Genomic DNA, 18006 nt, shown 5'->3' on the forward strand with positions numbered 1-18006 from the left:
AATTCTGGGAGTTGAAGTCCACAAGTTGCCAAGGTTGGACAACCTGATTTGCAGTATACCTACCCTTGGGGAGGTTAAAGGTCTCCTTGTTTGAATGGCAGGTGCATCACTCTTGGTTTTGGGGGCTGATGGGTGAAACCAGAGAGCCTTTTAATTCCCACGGCAACTGACAAAGTGGCTTTCAGCCAGTCCTCACACTTAACAACCTTTGCAGCATACCAGAGTTACGTGATTAAAATGCAGCTACTTGGCAACCAGCCGACATTTCGAACACGTGAAATGTTACATGATTCCCCATTTGCAACCTTCCCAGCTGGCTTTTGACAAGCAGAGTCAATGGGAGAAGCAGAATCAACCTTCCCAGCTGCCCTTTGACAAGCAGAGTCAATGGGAGAAGCCGAATTTACTTAAGGATTGCATGATTTGCTTAAATGCAATTCCGTGGCAAAAAAGGGGTGCTAAAATTGGATGTGATTCACTTAACCACCACTTGCTTATCCATGGAAATTCTGATGTCAATTGTACCCATAAGTTGAGGACAACTTGATGCCCTTGCACTTCTGGAGGGAAGACGGCATTGGTTAATCAGTCAATGCACTTCTATATAAATCCTAATTTCTCATAATATTTCATCCCTTGAAAGAAACTAGAAGCAAAGTATTTTTTTTAAAGTAAACTCATGGGTTTTCTGTGTTGTTTTCACTTAAGTCATGTCGGCTACACTTGATTGGTCACTTGTCTGTTGATGCTGCTCTCTTAATCCTTTTAATTTTATTTCATCATAATAGACTTTATTGTTCTCGCCTGCAAAAGTTAATGTACCGTTTATTTCCTGTCCTGCGGCTTTGTTCCTTTAATCCCTTTCTGGGACACGCACACAAGGGCTTCTTTGAGGCATAAATCGAATGATCGTGGTTGTTATGATCATGTTCATTTTTAGATGATAAGGATTGGACAGCCAGACATGTGGCCAGAGATTGTCCTGTCAATGCTGTTGTTGCATACTTGGATTTTCAGAAAGTGCCTCATTGAATATTTGGAGAAAATTAGCTCTCATGGAATATAAGGGGATGTTGGTAGTTGGTGAAAAAGAGGAAGCAAACAGTAAAAAATCAATCAGCAAGGTTTTTTTTAATGGTGTAAGAAGGGGAACTTCTCAAGGCTTTAGAGCAGTGTTTCTTAACCTTGGCCACTTGAAGATGTCTGGACTTCAACTCCCAGAATTCCCCAGCCAGCATTCGCATTCGCTGGCTGGGGAATTCTGGGAGTTGAAGTCCAGACATCTTCAAGTGACCAAGGTTGAGAAACACTGCTTTAGAGCTTGTTCATAAACAATCTTAACTTATTTACAAGTAGTCCTCAACTCATAACAGTTCATTTAATGACTGTTCAGAGTTACAACGTACGACACCTTTTTTCATACTTTTGACCGTTGCAGCATCCATGTGGTCATGTGATCAAAATTCAAATGCTTGGCAATATGTAATATTTAATTTCCCTATTTAAGATAGTTGCAGTGTCCCGGGGTCATGTGATCACCTTTTACGATCTTCTTACAAGCAAAGTCAACAGGGAAGCGACATTTACTTAACAATCATGTTACTAACTTAACAACTGCAATGATTCACTTAACAACTGTGGAAAGAAAGGTCATAATATGGGGCAATACTCACTTAATAAATGTTTCACTTAGGCACAGGACTTTTGGGCTCAATTGTAGTCATAAGTCGACTATATTTACTCCTGAATTGCTCCAAACAAAATAAAATAAAAATGCCCACTGAGAAAGGGGGGAAGGGAGAGAAGAAAATTTGCCTAAAAATCCAAATCACTATTGTCAATCAATAATCAAAAATGCAATGCCAAAGTCACATGCTTGCAAGCTGCATTGTCAGTCACAGCATATCAGTTTAGTTTAGTTTAGTTTAGTTTATTTGGTCTTGTATGCTGCCCACTCCCAAAGGACTCTGGGCAGCTTACAATAGACAAGGGAAGGTGATAAATAGACAAAACAACACTTAAAAAAAACCACAACATTCACAATTTCCGTGGGGCTGGATATTTCACAAGCCCCCCGGCCTGCTGGAGCAGCCAGGACTTGGTGGCTTTGCGGAAGGCGGGAGGGTAGTAAGGGTCCGGATCTCCATGTGGAGGTCGTTCCAAAGGGCCGGAGCTGCAACAGAGAAGGCTCTCCCCCGGGAAGTCGCCAGCCAACATTGGCTGGCAGATGGAGTCCAGAGGAGACCTAACCTGTGAGATCTAATTGGTCTATGGGAGATGATGAAGTCACTTCTCTCCTTTGCTCTCCTTATTTTTAAAACAAATGATCCGTTGTTCTGTTCTATGTTATCGGATCCTGCAATTAACTGTTGGAACTGTAAGCCAAACTGTTCCTGGCTGAGAACGTTATTTACACTCCTTTGTACATGAAAAGATAAGAGCATTTAGTTGGCTTCTGTTGGTCTTGATACCACAGGGTTATTGTGATGTTCTTAAATATACAACATCAGGTGTGATATAGAAAGAAAAGGCACAGAATAATGCAATAATACAGAAATTAATAACCTGAGTATTTATTGAGGTTAAAAAATAGCCCGGATGTCAATTAAAATGAGTGATGTAGAGGAACTGTGCCTTCAACTTTCAAAATTAATCCACGTTTTAGGAAATCTTGAGCTAAGATCTTTTTTAGGAGGCTGTTAGGTAAGAAAATAGATATGGCAAACAGTCTTTTATGTCCTGGAAAAATAGGAATAGAATAATGTGCATTCAGAAGAGTTATTGTAGAAAATTAAATTTGATACAAAACTGGAATGAGATCTGCAGGTTCTGCCTTAGCACCGTTGAAGAATGTGCCAAAGGGATGAATCATGTTTCACCATGATCTTCTTTTCCCAGTTTCTGTAAATCCAATTTAATCTCCCAAAGAGACTTATGAAGTAGTTTGTAAAGTCAATAGTTTCTTTTCTTCACTTATTGCTGTTCATTGACATGAAAAATGAATTTACTCTCTGATTTTTATTATGGCATAGCCTTGGTCATGGGTAATATTATTAACCCAGAGGTTGCCTTCTTGGGTGGCTTTTAGAAACAATTGTGAAATTATATGGTGTGAGATTTTACAGCTGCATCTTTTTTTCCTCCTCTCCTCCATGGAGGTATGAAACAGAAGCCTTTAGTGTGGTGTGACCTTGCATTGGTGTGAACTGTTCACCTGTTGAGGTGACAGAGAAAGGCATGGAAGAATCACTTCTGCCAGATGGTCTTTCCCGTGTATTTCATTTAGACAACATCAAGGAGAAGAAAATACTATGTAAGGTTAAACTGCTAATTAGATACTGAACAGTTTGGGACACACAGTTCTGGTGAGAAGCGATGGGCTTCATGCTAAACCATGGTTTCTTTAACTGTCATATATTGGATAAATCACGGTTGAGTTCACACATTATCTTAAACCATAAATGAATGTTTTCAAATCACACTGGAAGAGAGGGCATAACCTATTGAGTCAGAATCAAGCTACCATATAGCTTGGTAGACTCATAGAATGAACCAATGGAACTTCCAAACAGCTTTTAAACCCAATCCCATCTTTTTTCTCCAACTTAACTATTGGTCAAGGAATTTAGGGGTGTCAATAAAGGTAAAGGTAAAAGTAAAGTAAAAGAGGAGCAGGATCAATGTTTGCAAGATGTGACAGGTGAGGAGCTTAGGATGCCCCCCTAGTGTGTTGATTTGGGAGATCGCCATCATAAACCTAGTGCTTCAAGCTCTAGTACGGGCTGATGAAGGAGACTTGTTGAAGCTAAGGGTTCTCCCATGCTTGAATCTCATGCTAAACCACTTTTAAATTATGTTTTATTGAATAATCTACAATTGGTATCTTATTCCATCAACTATGGTTTAAAAACTACAGAATCTTTAGGAGGAGGAGAGAAGAAAAATTCTCAACAGATGAATGTGCAAATGGTCAAAAGTTCTTCCTTTCAGCTTTGAATCTGGTGTGGTCTGTACCATTTGTGTGTGCCCCACTGTGTCCTTGGCATTTTTGTGGCTGAAAAAAAAAGAATGGCCACAAGTTGTAGCTCAAGAGAACTGTTATATTAGTGTGACTCAGCTGGCCTTAGATTCTGTCCTTTTCTTTCCTGCTGAGTCCTGATGGAAACACCATTGGGGTGAATTCCTTTTATATGAAGTGAAGAAGAAGATGAACAAGTAGTATATAAATCCACAGGAAAGGAATCAAAACCACTCTTAGCTGCAATAGGAAAATGAATAACAGAATAACAGAGTTGGGAGGTACTTTGGAGGTCTTCTAGTCCAACCTCCTGCTCAGGCAGGAAACCCTATTCTATTTCAGATAAGTGATTGTCCAATCCCTTCTCAAAAACTTGGAGCATTCACAATTACTGGAGGCAATTGTTCTACTGATTAATGGTAACTATCAGAAAATTTCTTCTTAGTTCTAGGTTGGTTCCTTGATTAATTTCCATCAATTGCTTCTTGTCCTGCTTTCAGGTGCTTTGGAGAATAACCTGACTCCCTCTTCTTTGTGGCAGCTCCTGAGATATTGGAATACAGATAACATGTCACCCCTAGTCCTTTTCTTCAAACTAGACATACTCAATTCCAGCAACCATTTTTATATGTTTTAGCCTCCAGTCCCCCAGTCATATTTATTGCTTTTCTCTGCACTCTTTCTCAACATCTTTTTTATATTGTGGTGACCAAAACTGAATGCAGTATTCCATGTGTGGCCTTACCATGGCATTATAAAGTGGTATTAAAACTTCATGGGATCTTGATTCTATCCCTCTGTTAATGAAGCCTAGAACTGTGTTGGCTTTTTTAGCAGCTTCAGCATACTGCTGGCTCATATTTAAATGATTATCCACTAGGACTCAAAGATCCCTCTCACAGTTGCTACTACTGAGTGAAGTACCACCTATACTGCATTTTGTTTTTCTTGCCTAAATGTAGAATCTTATTTTTTCATCATTGAATTTCATTTTGGTGAAAAAAGTAAGGTTCTACATTTAGGCTAGAAAAACAAAGTGCACAGGTTATATTGATGATTCTTGTTCTTATACTCTTCATGATGGAAGTTTGGGAATTTGTTTGAAACTGAATTTATTGGAAATGGAAGTGCCAGTACTTTTGACTGTACTCCAGTTGATTGATTGATTTGTATGTATCTGTTTTAATTTTTTTTTTGCATCCCCCAGTTCAGAATCTATATTGGAAAATATGTCAAAAACAGCTTTTCCTTGTCTAAGTTGTTTGTAATCATATAATCTTGGCATCTAGGGGTAAGTAATTCTCCTTGGATGATGACTGAGTGACTGGATGTGATATGCAAACACAAGCAATAATTTATATCATTGGTATATCAAGATTTATAGGGGCAAAATTAGCAGTATGTAAACTTTTGGAGGTTGGAGCCCTCCTTTTCAATGGAGGGGGACTCTGAAAATCTTAGGGGCTGGCAAGGTTGCTTCAAGTGGATAGGATCTCATTCGTGTTTGCAAAACTGAGATTGAAACCTGTTTCTTGTGGAGAGAGGTTTTTCTGTGAACAGTAGGGAGTATGGTTTATGTATTGCCTTTACTCCATGAATGGGGCTTTGCTTGTTTGCATGGACCAGTTTCTGGCATGTTCCCAACCGGTGCTGGTCCACGGACTGGGAGGTGGGGACCCCTGTTCTAATAGGCCATGCATTTCAGCAGCCTGGTGAATATGAGTTCCAGGAGCTGCTCCCACACTCATATACCTGATAGGTCCAGGGCCCTTCTGATCTATAGTGATACTTCAGAATCTTGTCCTGCTTGATGACCTATATTGGGTTGAACTTGGGAAGGATGAGTTCTGCCAATAGCACATTTCAAAGCACAAATAAAATATTCAAGTTGTAACGCTGCTACAGTCCAATGTTAAACTAGTAGTAGCAGGATCAGATGTAATATCTGTACTCACTTGTAAACAATTGTAGGGTTGGCTTTTTTTGCATAGCAAGAATCCATATCTCTCCAATTCTCCCCAATGACTGGGGCGGCTTACAATTGTTAGAAACATTAAACTCAAGGAATAATGCAAAAACACCAAAACAAAAGAGAGACAGAAGAGAAAATAAACCCAGATGGGACAAGGAAATCATTTTAACTCTGCTCACCCAACTGCCTCTCTACTATGCAGTTATCTCTATGATGAGAGATGGAAAAGAGCACCAGAAAACAAAATATTTTCAGACCTTCAGATATTAGGGTTTCTAAAGTCAAGTTGTAGCACTACTATAGCTCAGCATTAAACTACTACTAGTAGTATCTGATGTAATACCTGTGCTCACTTGGAATTGTAAACAAGTCAGATTAAGGTATCATTTCTATCCTCCTTTTTCATAAAGATTGTGGATCAGATTTCATTTTGCTTATAGTTATAATAGTTTAATATTTTATACCAAGACTCAGGACTGGTATCCTTTAGAAACTGCAACTGCTCCCCCATGTGGCAAGCCATCAAATTGCCGAAGGTGGTTTATCCATAAAGTTTTTTCTATTAAAAAAACATGCCAGAAAGGTCTCCACTTCCTCCTTCTCTGTTAAGAATAATTCTGTCATTGTAACAATCTTACAAGGATAGTGAAATCTAAATCATAGTAGTCTTTGTGAGTCTTTCTGGCCAGTCAATGCCATGATTTAATCCTAGTTTGTAAATTACATCTCTGACGGCCCAACTATATTCCAGATAAACAGAAGAAGAGGGTGGCAAGTTGGGGAAACTTATTAGGTTATCTAGGGTGGAGTTCGTCAATAGCTTTAATCTTCTAGGTTAAGGTTAGAAGTGCATATTTTCATAGTATAGCAGTGCCCGTAACTGGTAAATCAGGGATTGGAGCAGAGAGAGGGTGATAAGCAAGTCAATTAACATCAGGATTCCTGAACGTCTGTACATTTCAGGACCCTGGACAGAGGCCAAGAATTAAAGGGGCAGCAGTAATTGATTTGAACCTGCGTGTACTAACACCTTTTCATTTAGCCCAAGTTGAAAGTACTTCCTGTCCTGGTGTGGAGAGCTCTGAAACAGTTGAATTTGTAAATCCCCCAATTCTTGATTCTCCATTTTAGAATGATATTATATCTCCCAATGGCATACATACTGAGAGGCTTCGAATTTGATGCAGTATTTGTGTAAAGTTTGGATGTGTTCCAAACAGATGGTTTCTTAGAAATATAAACTAGGGACCATGAAAGATTTCTATTAGGAACAGATGTGGTAGAAGGTTAAAGCAAAGAGAAGATGGCAAGGTAATTGAACAAATACACTTTACATTTTATTTCTATATAAGATTTCATAAGCATGTAAGAATAGACCTGCTGGATTGGGGCACTGTCCATATTAGTTCACAATATTATATTTGACAGATGCAGAAATATGCAATCCTACTGTTATTGCTGAATCTATTTTGCTCCTCAAGTAAATTTATTTATTTATTTTTATCCTGCCTTTGTTATTTTTTATAAATAACCCAAGGTGATGAACACAGCCAATGCGTCTCCCTCCTCCTGTTTCCCCCACAACAGCCCTGCAAGGTGAATTGGGCTGAGAGACAGTGACTGGCCCAAAGGCACCCAGACAGCTTTCATGTCGGAGGTGGGACTAGAAGTCACAGACTCCCAGTTTGTCTAGTGCTTTAACCACTAGACAAACCTAGCTAGAGAATCCTCTTGATTAATACTCTTAATATACCTGTCTATATCTGTGTCATTGAATATATTGGTTAAATTTCCCAGGGTAAATCACAATGATTCCCATTTTCTAACCAAGGAAGTAATGAAGAGGTCTGCAATTATTTATATTGTGCAAAAATTGCATTAAAAATTGCAATATTAACAGTTCAAAAATAAAAACATTGTGCTAGAAAAATAATTATTCATCTCATGGCACTGAAACATACCCTAGTTCCCCAAAATAGAGAAGGGAAACAAAAATATAGAGCTGCGTTATTTATTTGATAACATTGCTGGGTGTTTGTTGAAGAAATAATATGGGAGATAATATTTGAGGTCTGCTGACAGTTGATAAACTGGTGGGTCTTAAGGGTAAAAGAAAAGAAAAGAGAAATAGCTATGCAAAACCCAATAGTGGATATAATGTATTAAAATATATGGAAATGGGAAATAAAATGAGGAAATAGAACATGAGTCCTACCTGCACATAAATGGGCATGCATTTCTAGGAACCTTCAGCCATTTTCTTTGAGTTTTTAACCTCCTGTAGCAACTTCTGTGTTCTGCAATGAACTTATGTTCTCTTGCAATCTATAAGAAAGGGGACAGGGAATATAAGTAGGGAACTTACTTACTGGTCTACCTACCAGATGAAGAGACTTATGGAAAGAGATCTGAAGTTTTCCATCTCTCTGAAACTGGTATTTGTGTGTGTGTGTGTGTGTGTGTGTGTGTGTGTGAATGTCTAGAAGGAAGCAAGACAGAGAAAATATGTTTTCTAGGTTTTGTATTGCTTCATCCATCAACAATCCATGAGACATTACAATAACTTTAATGCTTCCGTTTCATCTCCTCCTCTAAGGAAATCTCCTTTCCTGGATTCCTGAATATGTTTGCTAACAAGTTAAGCTCCAGCATAGATGGACTGAAGATTGAGAATCTTTTCAGATGGACAAAGTTCAATAATACATTTTGAAAAAGAGAACAATCAGGATTCTTTGTTTCAAAAGGTAGAGGAAAATGAGGCTTGGCAATACAGTACAATCAGGAAGTCCTTGAGTCAGTCTAGTTCAGTGTTCTACAAATAAGGAGAAAGACAGAGAAGAAGTAGGAAGCAGGAAAAGGAGGAGTATGAGGAAGAAGAAGGAACAGGAGGAGGAGGAGGGGAGGGAGGAGGCAACAAGTTGCAGAAATAAGGTTTGCATCAAGAGCAAGTAGGAAAGCTTTTACCATGGAGTATGTCATTGATCTATATGACATCTTTGAAGATAGATGTAAGCATTCATTATTCTTTTGCCAAATTCCAGTGGCTGACTTAAAGAAATACAGGTGATGAGCTGCCAATCACCCTTACATAAGACCAATTTTAGCTATGCTTTTAATTGCTAAAATCCATTTTCAAGACAACAGTAGTTGAACTACTCAATCATCAAAAAGTCTAATAAAAGTGAAATAAATGGCTTTTTAAGGCCCACTGAAAATCAGCCTAGATGAGACCAGCTGTGTGCTTTATTATGGGAAGGAGACCCCCAGATAGGTTGTTGTGGCTTCAGTTAAAAATCAGAAACTTTTTTTTCTTTCCCTGATGTTTCCTAGCCAATCAATAATTCAACTCCACTTTAAAAGAACGGATTTGTTTTAAAATTATCCGTTTGGTTTTAAAAGAGCATATTCCAGCCTTTACCCAGTTAAAGGTAGTCTTTGACTTATTGCCACAATTGAGCCCAAAATTTCCGTTGCTAAGTGAGGCAGTTGTTGAGAAAGTTCTGTCTCATTTTACCATCTTTTTTGTCCTAGCTATTAAGCAGTTGTTAAATGGATCCAGCTTCCCCCATTGACTTTGCTTGTTGGAAGCGATCTGGGAAGGTTACTGTTAGGAAAGCTCCCCGTTGGGAGAGCAAGTGTGTTCAGAGAAGCATTGTGAGAGTTGTGTTGGAGAACACACAAACCAGCATACAGAGACACTGCAGTTTAAATGGGCTTTTACTTTCGTGGAAATAGAGGTATTAGAGTCCATCAAACAGTCCAAGTCATACACGGATAAGACAGTCAGTCATCAATGTCTTTCAGTTAAGGGATAATTCAAATGACATAGTCCAGATCATGTAATCAGTTCAGAACTCCAAGTTTGCTAACAGTTACAAAACTTACAATAGCTCACGGCACTTCCAGCTTCCAAAACAGATCAGCCCAGCATCTAACAAACAGAGAGCTAACAGTCGTTCTGGCTCCCTCTTATGGCCGATTGAGGGAAACAGCAACCAATCACATTTTACAGTATGATTTAAAGAAACAGGTATAGCATTGTTACATGATTTATATATTGCCAACCCAACCATTAGAATTATATTCCTAACAGATACAAATGGTGATCAGATGGCCCTGGGACAATGCAACCATCATAAAGATATACCAGTTGCCAAGCACCTGAATTTTAATCAAGTAACCATGATTGATTATCAACCATGGGGTTGCTGCCACGGTCATAAATGTGAAAACTGGTTATGAATCTTTTTCCCACAGTGTTGTTGTAAACTAGAATGATCATTAAATGAATGGTTGTAAGTTGAAATCTACCTGTTTTCACTTACATTTAGTATTGGGGCAGTATTTGACCCATTTCATCCTTACTAGGACTCCTCTCAGATACTTAGCCACGTCTTACTCAATAGAGTTCAAATTTATCAGGACTTGAACTCACAACCCTTGCACTTCTGATGAGATTTAGGTGAGATTTAGGAGCTATCCAGCTCCCTGTGCCCGATGATGTGGTTAAAAAGTGGTGTGATTGTATTCTGAGACGTCCTTGAATAAAACTGATAAAATCTTTTAAACAGCCAGATATATTCATGCCTTTTCGGTTTCTTCACTGACCTCAGTGATAGGTTTATTTTGCAGGGAGTTCACTTTGCAAGATGCAGAATTTGAAATATAAAGTTAAAGACATTCCATTGACACCACTGTCTCATCAATGCATGCTATTCTAGCAGTTCCATTTCCCTCGCAGCCTGCAGAAACCCTGCATCCTTCCCTGGTCCAGGTTTTTGCCTGTAATACCTTTATTCCACTTCCACTCAACCACCTTGTTCAAGTTTCTTTGAAGGAAGAGAAAATACGTTGCAACAGCTGCCTTTGTTTCCCATAGGAAGGCTGATTTTCTTTGAACTATTGTGAAAGCTTGCAATGGCTGAGATAGATTACCTCTTTCGTAAAGATGCATGATTTTTCCCAATTAGTAATTCAGGAAGGAAACCTTTTTTTAAAAAACAAATCACATGATCCTAAGTTATGAAACAGCAGTATTATTACAAAACTTCCTCCTTCAACTCTTCAATCTGGAAAGAATACTAGGCCCTTTGTTTTCATTAGTTACTTATCTTAAGCCCAGTAGACAGAGTACTAATAGAAGGCTGGTTATATAGTTCCATTCTTTCTAGACTCCTGGGTGAATTTCCCTGTCTCCTTCAAGCAATTATTTAGTTGTTTTACGCAAATCAAGCAATATATTTTTGGCATGCTGTTCAGGATTCTAATTTTATTAAGTAAAGAACAAGATATAGACATAAAATTAAAACACTGCTCTCACTTCTAATCTTCCTCTCCTTGTAGTGGCTATTAAGTGACTTGTGAACAATTTTATGACATTTTTGCCGTGGTTCATTCAATGAATCACACAGTCATTAAGCAATTCCAACTTCCCTTATTGATTTTGGTTGTTGAAAATCCTTGGGAAGGTCACAAATGGCGATTAACTAACTTCAGGATGATGCAAACATTGTAAATATATGCTGGTTACCAAGTGCCCAGATTTTGATCATGTATCAAAAGTCCGAGGACTGGTTGTAAATTATACAACAGCAGCATCATTGTAACTTCGAATTGTCATTAAACAAATAGCAATAGCCATTAGACTTATATACCGCTTCATAGGGCTTTCAACCCTCTCTAAGCGGTTTACAGAGTCAGCATATTGCCCCCACAGTCTGGGTCCTCATTTTACCCACCTCGGAAGGATGGAAGGCTGAGTCAACCTTGAGCCGGTGAGATTTGAACTGCCGAACTGCAGCTAACAGTCAGCTGAAGTGGCTGCACTACTGCACTCTAACCTCTGCGCCACCTCGGCTCTCTGGTTATAAAGGCTACCTGTATGGTCATCCCAGACTGCCTTTACATTTATAAAAATAAACTATTTTCTACTTCTTGAGCAGCAAGGAATTCCAGGAGAAATCATCTCCTAAATTGAGCTTACTTTGAAAGAAAAATCATTAGAAGCTTGTAGTGGTTACAACTTTCCTCTCCATAACTGGAATCACTATCATCCAGTGTTCCCATTGCATTCCAATCATTCCACAGTTAACAGTCTCTAGAGCAATATTTCTCAACCTTAGCAGCCTGAAGAACTGTGGCCTTCAACTTTCAGATACTAAACTGGCAGGACTAGCCAACACAATATTAAGTTGCATTAACAGAGGAATACAATCAAGATCAAGTGATGTACTAATACCACTCTATAAAGCCTTAATAAGACCACATCTATGATAGGGTAGTGTATCCAGTTTTGGTCACACACTATAAAAAAGATGTTGAGACTCTAGAAAGAGTGCAGAGAAGAGTAACCAAGTTGATTAGGGGACTGGAGGCTAAAATAAATGAACGGTTGCAGGAACTGGTCATGGCTAGTGTAGTCTAGAGAAAGACCAGGGGAAACATGATAGCAATGTTCCAATATTTGAGGGGCTGCCACAGAGAGGAGGGTGTCAAGCTAGTTTCCAAAGCACCTGAAGGCCAGACAGGGAATAATGGATGGCAACTGAAGAAGGACAGATTCAATCTGGAGATAAGGAGAATTTTTCTGACAGTGAGAACAACCAATCAATGAAACAGCTTGCTTTCGGAAGTTGTGGGAGCTTCATCACTGGAAGCTTTCAAGAAGAGACTGGACTGCCATCTGTCAAAAATGGCATAGGATCTGGTTGGGCAAGGAATTGGACTAGATGACCTACAAGGTCCCTTCCAACTCTGTTAATCTGCATCTCTTAATCTGCATCAGAATTCAGTCCAGTACTCCTTAGCAATTGGATAATAGGGGCCAGAAACTTCAGATTTTAGATTCCAATCAGACCCACCTCTATATTGTCTCATGGGCTGTTCAGTGAACATTGTATGGAATGTAAAAACTCTACTCCAAGAGTTTCTTCAGTCTGCAGATTATTATTATTATAGATGGTTAGTAATCTAGAGACTAAAACATATAATGAACTGTTGCAGGAACTGGGAGATCTAGGCTAGTAAAGAGAAGGACTGGAGGGAGGTGGGGTGACAGGATAGCAGTTTTCCAATATTTGGGAAGCTGTCACAAAGAAAAGGGAGTCAACTTCAGGGCAAAACAATTAATAATGGGTGGAAAGTTATTAAAGAGAGATCCAACCTAGAATTAAGGAAAAATTTCCTGACAGTGAGAAAAATTAATCAGTAGAACAGTTTGCTTTCAGAGGTTGTGGGAACTCAATCACTGGAGGTTTTAAGGAAGAAATTGGACAACATTTGTCTGAAATAGTATAGGGCCTCCTGTTTGGGAAGGGTCTTGAATTCAAAGACCCCCAAGGTCCTTTCCAACTCTATTACTCTTTATTAGAGATGACAGGGCAAAATTCCCCTGCTTCCCTATAATAATAATACAGTATTGTTGATGAATTTCATTGTACTAAGATATGCAGATTCATTCATTTTCTGGTAGTAAGTTATGTCTGTGAGTTTACAGACTGTGCTTCTAAAATGTTCAAGGTTGTTTGAGCAGAGATGACAATAGAACAAAAGTGAATGTCTGTTTATGTGCATGTGGACAAGACAACCACAATGCTATTTGATACGACTCCATATCTTTTAAAATCTAATTCTAGACTTAAGGACAATATGAATATGATGAAGTCAGTAATGAGGGCTGAAGCATACGAAATTGTTTTAATTATGCAGCACTAAAAGAAAACAAATAGAAACACTTAAAAGCTTACTACTCTGTCCTGCCTGATTTTATAAGCCGATTTTAGAACTAAACAGCATTTCCAAATTTTCATTTTGGCCAATAGGTGGTGGTGCTTGGCTGTTTATCTCAAGAGAAAAAGCTTGCATATGCTACACTAACAATTCCACATTGGTATGGCTTTATTTCTTCATGGACTATTTTGTTGTGAAGCTGTTTACAGGTATTTACAGGGATGAAGAAAAGAAACGAATCATCAAAAGCAACTGTTTCATAAGGAACTATGAATAAAATGTTTAAAAATCATACAATAATCTCAAAAGTGCTGTTTGTAAAAATCAAGAGACTATCAAATTGGCCTTAGAAAAGTAAATAAAAATGACCAAGATAAAAATGAATAAAAAGATGCATGAACATAACCAAAGGGGAAGAGATGGCATTTCTCTAAAACTCACCAAAAATGTTGTGATAAGAGATGAATGAGTTAAGTGCAAAAGATAAGATAGCACACCATTAAAGAAACAGGACATAATCCTCATAACTTTCTGCTGGAATGTATTACAAAAAACTTGGAGAAAGAGGCTGATTAGATGTATCCTTTAAATCAATCCCAAAGGGTGCTAACAGCCTGCCAACATTCTTTATATGACACACACACCCAATTTTCCCAGAGAGAATGATGCCCAAGCAATTGATGGTTTGAGGTTTGGTGGGTAGTTGAGGCACAGTTTCATCCTTTCAAACTTGCCTTTCCAAATGGGCCATGACTTCAACCTCTTTTACAGTGCAGACCTTGAGATATCACATAAACCTTGGTGACAAAACGTATGCAACCTTGTCCTGCTAGATATAAAGAGGATCTGCAACACTGAAGCCTCAAGAAGATGGCCCAGCAATTCTAATTTCTATCGCTTATCATGAGAACATTGTTAATCCAAAATGCACCACTACAGGGGTGGATTGCTGCCGGTGTTACCGCCGGTTCGCAATCCACACGCAACATGTGCACGCGTGCTTTGCACATGCACAGGCCAGACGCCTGCAGCGTCCACATGCACTGTCTAATATAAATTGTTCTGTGCACATGCGCAGAACAATTTCCCGTGAACTGGGCATGCGCAGTCACTAAAATCCAAAATGACGGCGCCCAAGCGGCAGTGAGGGAACCATCTCAGGGGCGTGGTGAGCCTGGGTCACTGCCGGTTCCGGCGACCCAGGCCTGAATTCCATTACCGGTTTGGCCGAACCAATAGGAACCCACCTCTGTACCCCTAGCAAGGAAGGCATGTAATAAAGAATCTTGAATAAATAACAGTAATTGAAGAAATGGAAAATACTCTACTTTTCTGTTGTACCTTAAGGATTTTGGTCTGGGGCAGGAGTCAGCAAACCGCAGCTCTGGAGCTGCTTGTGGCTCTTTCATCATTCTTCTGCCTGTCACCAGCCAGGACCACAATTTTGAGAGGAGCTGAGGGGGGGGTGTGCAGGGCGCACTAGGAAGAGACTCTATGGCAAGGGATGGGTTTTCCGGTCAGCTCCACAATTGATAGGGCTTTTGGTTAGGACAGGTAGAGGAAAAAGGACGGCACGCTAGGAGGAGATTCTATGGTGGGGAAACTGGACTTCCAGTTGGCTCCAGAATTGAATGGGGGGGGGCTTCTGGTTGGGACCTTTGTGGCTCTTTGAGTGTTTAAGGTTGCTGACCCCTGGTCTGGGGAGTGAAAAGGCCTGAAGAGACACTTTCAAATTCTACTTGTTATCCCTTTCTCCTTCTGTCCCTTCTTTCCTTTTGAACTGTTTTTACATAAAGTCTTGTTGTTATTGAGCACATGAAACGAGAATGCACAAATAAATATTATAAACTGATAACACTTCTCTGTAATCCCCCACTCCCCTTCCACAGTGCAGGCAGATTCTGCCCAAGGTATCTTAGAAATTGCCACCATCCATCTGTTTTTAGACTCTTATCTCCAAGGATAAGAGCTTTGGAGAGCTTCCAAGAGGATACGACCCCTACCACTCTATGAGAGTTGCTGTGCCACAGGGACTCATTTGTCCAAGCTCCCAGATGGGGATCCAATTATCAGGGAGGACCTGGCAGAGGAAATGCACACATCCTGCAACGAAGAATAACTTTAGTATGGATCTCTTCACTTTGAGGAGCCTGAATGTTATAGGCAGGGATTATCGGCACTTCCTTCCACAGAATTGAAAGGAGTCAAGGAGTTTCTTTGAAAGGACAAAATTCAAAGCCTGGCAAGAGGAAGGACTGGATCAAAGGACACCACAGGAAGACAGACAAGGATCAGTTGAATCAGTTTGCCCCACTGGTTTCAAAATGTTTCAAAGATCTGCTCAGTACTCTTGAAACCCATTGAATTCTCAATACTCTTGAAATCAAGATTTCAAAACTTCAAATATGCAAACTTTGAATCCAACTTAATCATTGCATTTTTTTTTTGTTCTAAGCTGACGTGGTTGATTTGGTTTGCGTTTACATTTGCATTTGGGATATACTTTGGGATCGTTCTACAAAAGAGGGCATAGTAAAAGGGTGTGGAGACAATGATTTTATGTTTTCTGGGAAACAACCCAGCCATTCTGGATGGGTTCAGCTTTCCTTAAAAACTCCTTTTTTTGTATGATGGCATTCATGACAGCCTTTAGTCTAAATTTGTACTTTAGAAACAATGGACTTTTCCCAAGAAGTACACAAAACATGATGATTGTAAGACCTATTAATCAGAAGACTGACTAAAGAGGAAGCTTCCCACCTTCAACCAGAGGATAGTCCTACTTCCTCTGAGGTTTCTGGAAGAGTGAGTACTTCCGAACAGAGCCATGAGTTTTATTCTCTCTCATTTTCATTTCGTCCAGGATACAGGTAGTCTTTGACTTACGACGCGCAACTGAGCCTAAAATTTCTGTTGCTAAGCAAGGTTGTTATTCTGTGAGTTTTGCCCCATTTTATTACCTTTTCGCCACAGTTTCTAAGCAAATCACCATAATTACTAAGTGAATCATGTGGTCATTAAGCAAATCCAGTTTTCCCTGTTCCCCTATTGACTTGTTGGAAGCCATCTATGAAGGTTACAAAGGGTGCTCAGATGGCCCTGGGACAGTGCAACTCTCATAAATACATGCCAGATTCCAACTGCCTGAATTTTGATCATGTGAGCATGGAGATGCTGCAACGGTTGTAAATATGAAAAAATAATCATAACTCACTTTTTTCAGTGCCATTTTAACTTCAAATGGTTCCTAAACAAATGGTTGTAAATCAAGGACTACCTGTACATCAGTGGTGGGTTTCAAAAATTGTTCGAATCTACTCTGTGGGTGTGGCCTCCTTTGTGGGAGTGGCTTGCTGCCCATGTGACCGGATATGAAGATCCCAACGACACTTGTCAGAACCACCTTAAATTACCTCACACACAGCACTGGCATGCATAAGAATATGATGTAAACTTGTTTTTAAAAGGCATCTTTGGTTTGCGTTAAAACAACTTCAGCACACACAATGTTCTGATTGCACCACAAACACAGTAGTCATCCTTACCTTTCACAGAGGCACTGAGTTTTATAAATATGAGCATGATAGTGTAGAATAATCATATCCAAGGACCAGTGGTGGGTTTCAAAAAAATTTGGAACCTCTTCTGTAGGTATGACCTGCTTTCCGGGTCCACTGGTGGAACCTCTTCTAACCGGTTCGGTAGATTTGATGAACCGGTTCTACCGAATAGGTGCGAACTGATAGGAACCCAACTCTGCTGTACATGTGTGGTTCAGAAGTAGCCTTGGACCTTCATAATTATGCTTCTGACTGGTATTTGGCTTTTTGCTAATTTCATGTAAAAATCTAATAAAAAGGACCATAAAGAATGATGAAGCCCTCATGGGTATGGAGCATGGCATTCAGTACGTTCTGTGAACTCTGCCATTCATGGTTCGACAAACCATAATGAAGAATCTATGAACTGGAATGTTGTGAACACATTCAGTTGTTGTTGGCTACAGTTAGTTTTCTCTGCATAATTTCTTTCAGGCTGTTTTTGACAAGCGGTACCTTGTCTGTATATATACAGAATGGAGAATATTTGGAATACTTTGCCTCATCTCTGCATTACCCAAGGCCCTGTGTGCAGTGACTTATTTCCACTGTCACATGAGTTCATGCCCCAGCCTGTGTCTCCTGAACCAAGAAGTGCGGGGGGGGGGGGATTAGAGATGGAACTGAACCAAACGGTTGGATGTGTACCATTCCCATACCTGCCTGGCTCTGCTGTGAGCTAAACTAGG

The sequence above is a fragment of the Thamnophis elegans genome, chromosome 13, assembly GCF_009769535.1.
Source record: "Thamnophis elegans isolate rThaEle1 chromosome 13, rThaEle1.pri, whole genome shotgun sequence".
In the NCBI taxonomy this organism is placed as follows: domain Eukaryota; kingdom Metazoa; phylum Chordata; class Lepidosauria; order Squamata; family Colubridae; genus Thamnophis; species Thamnophis elegans.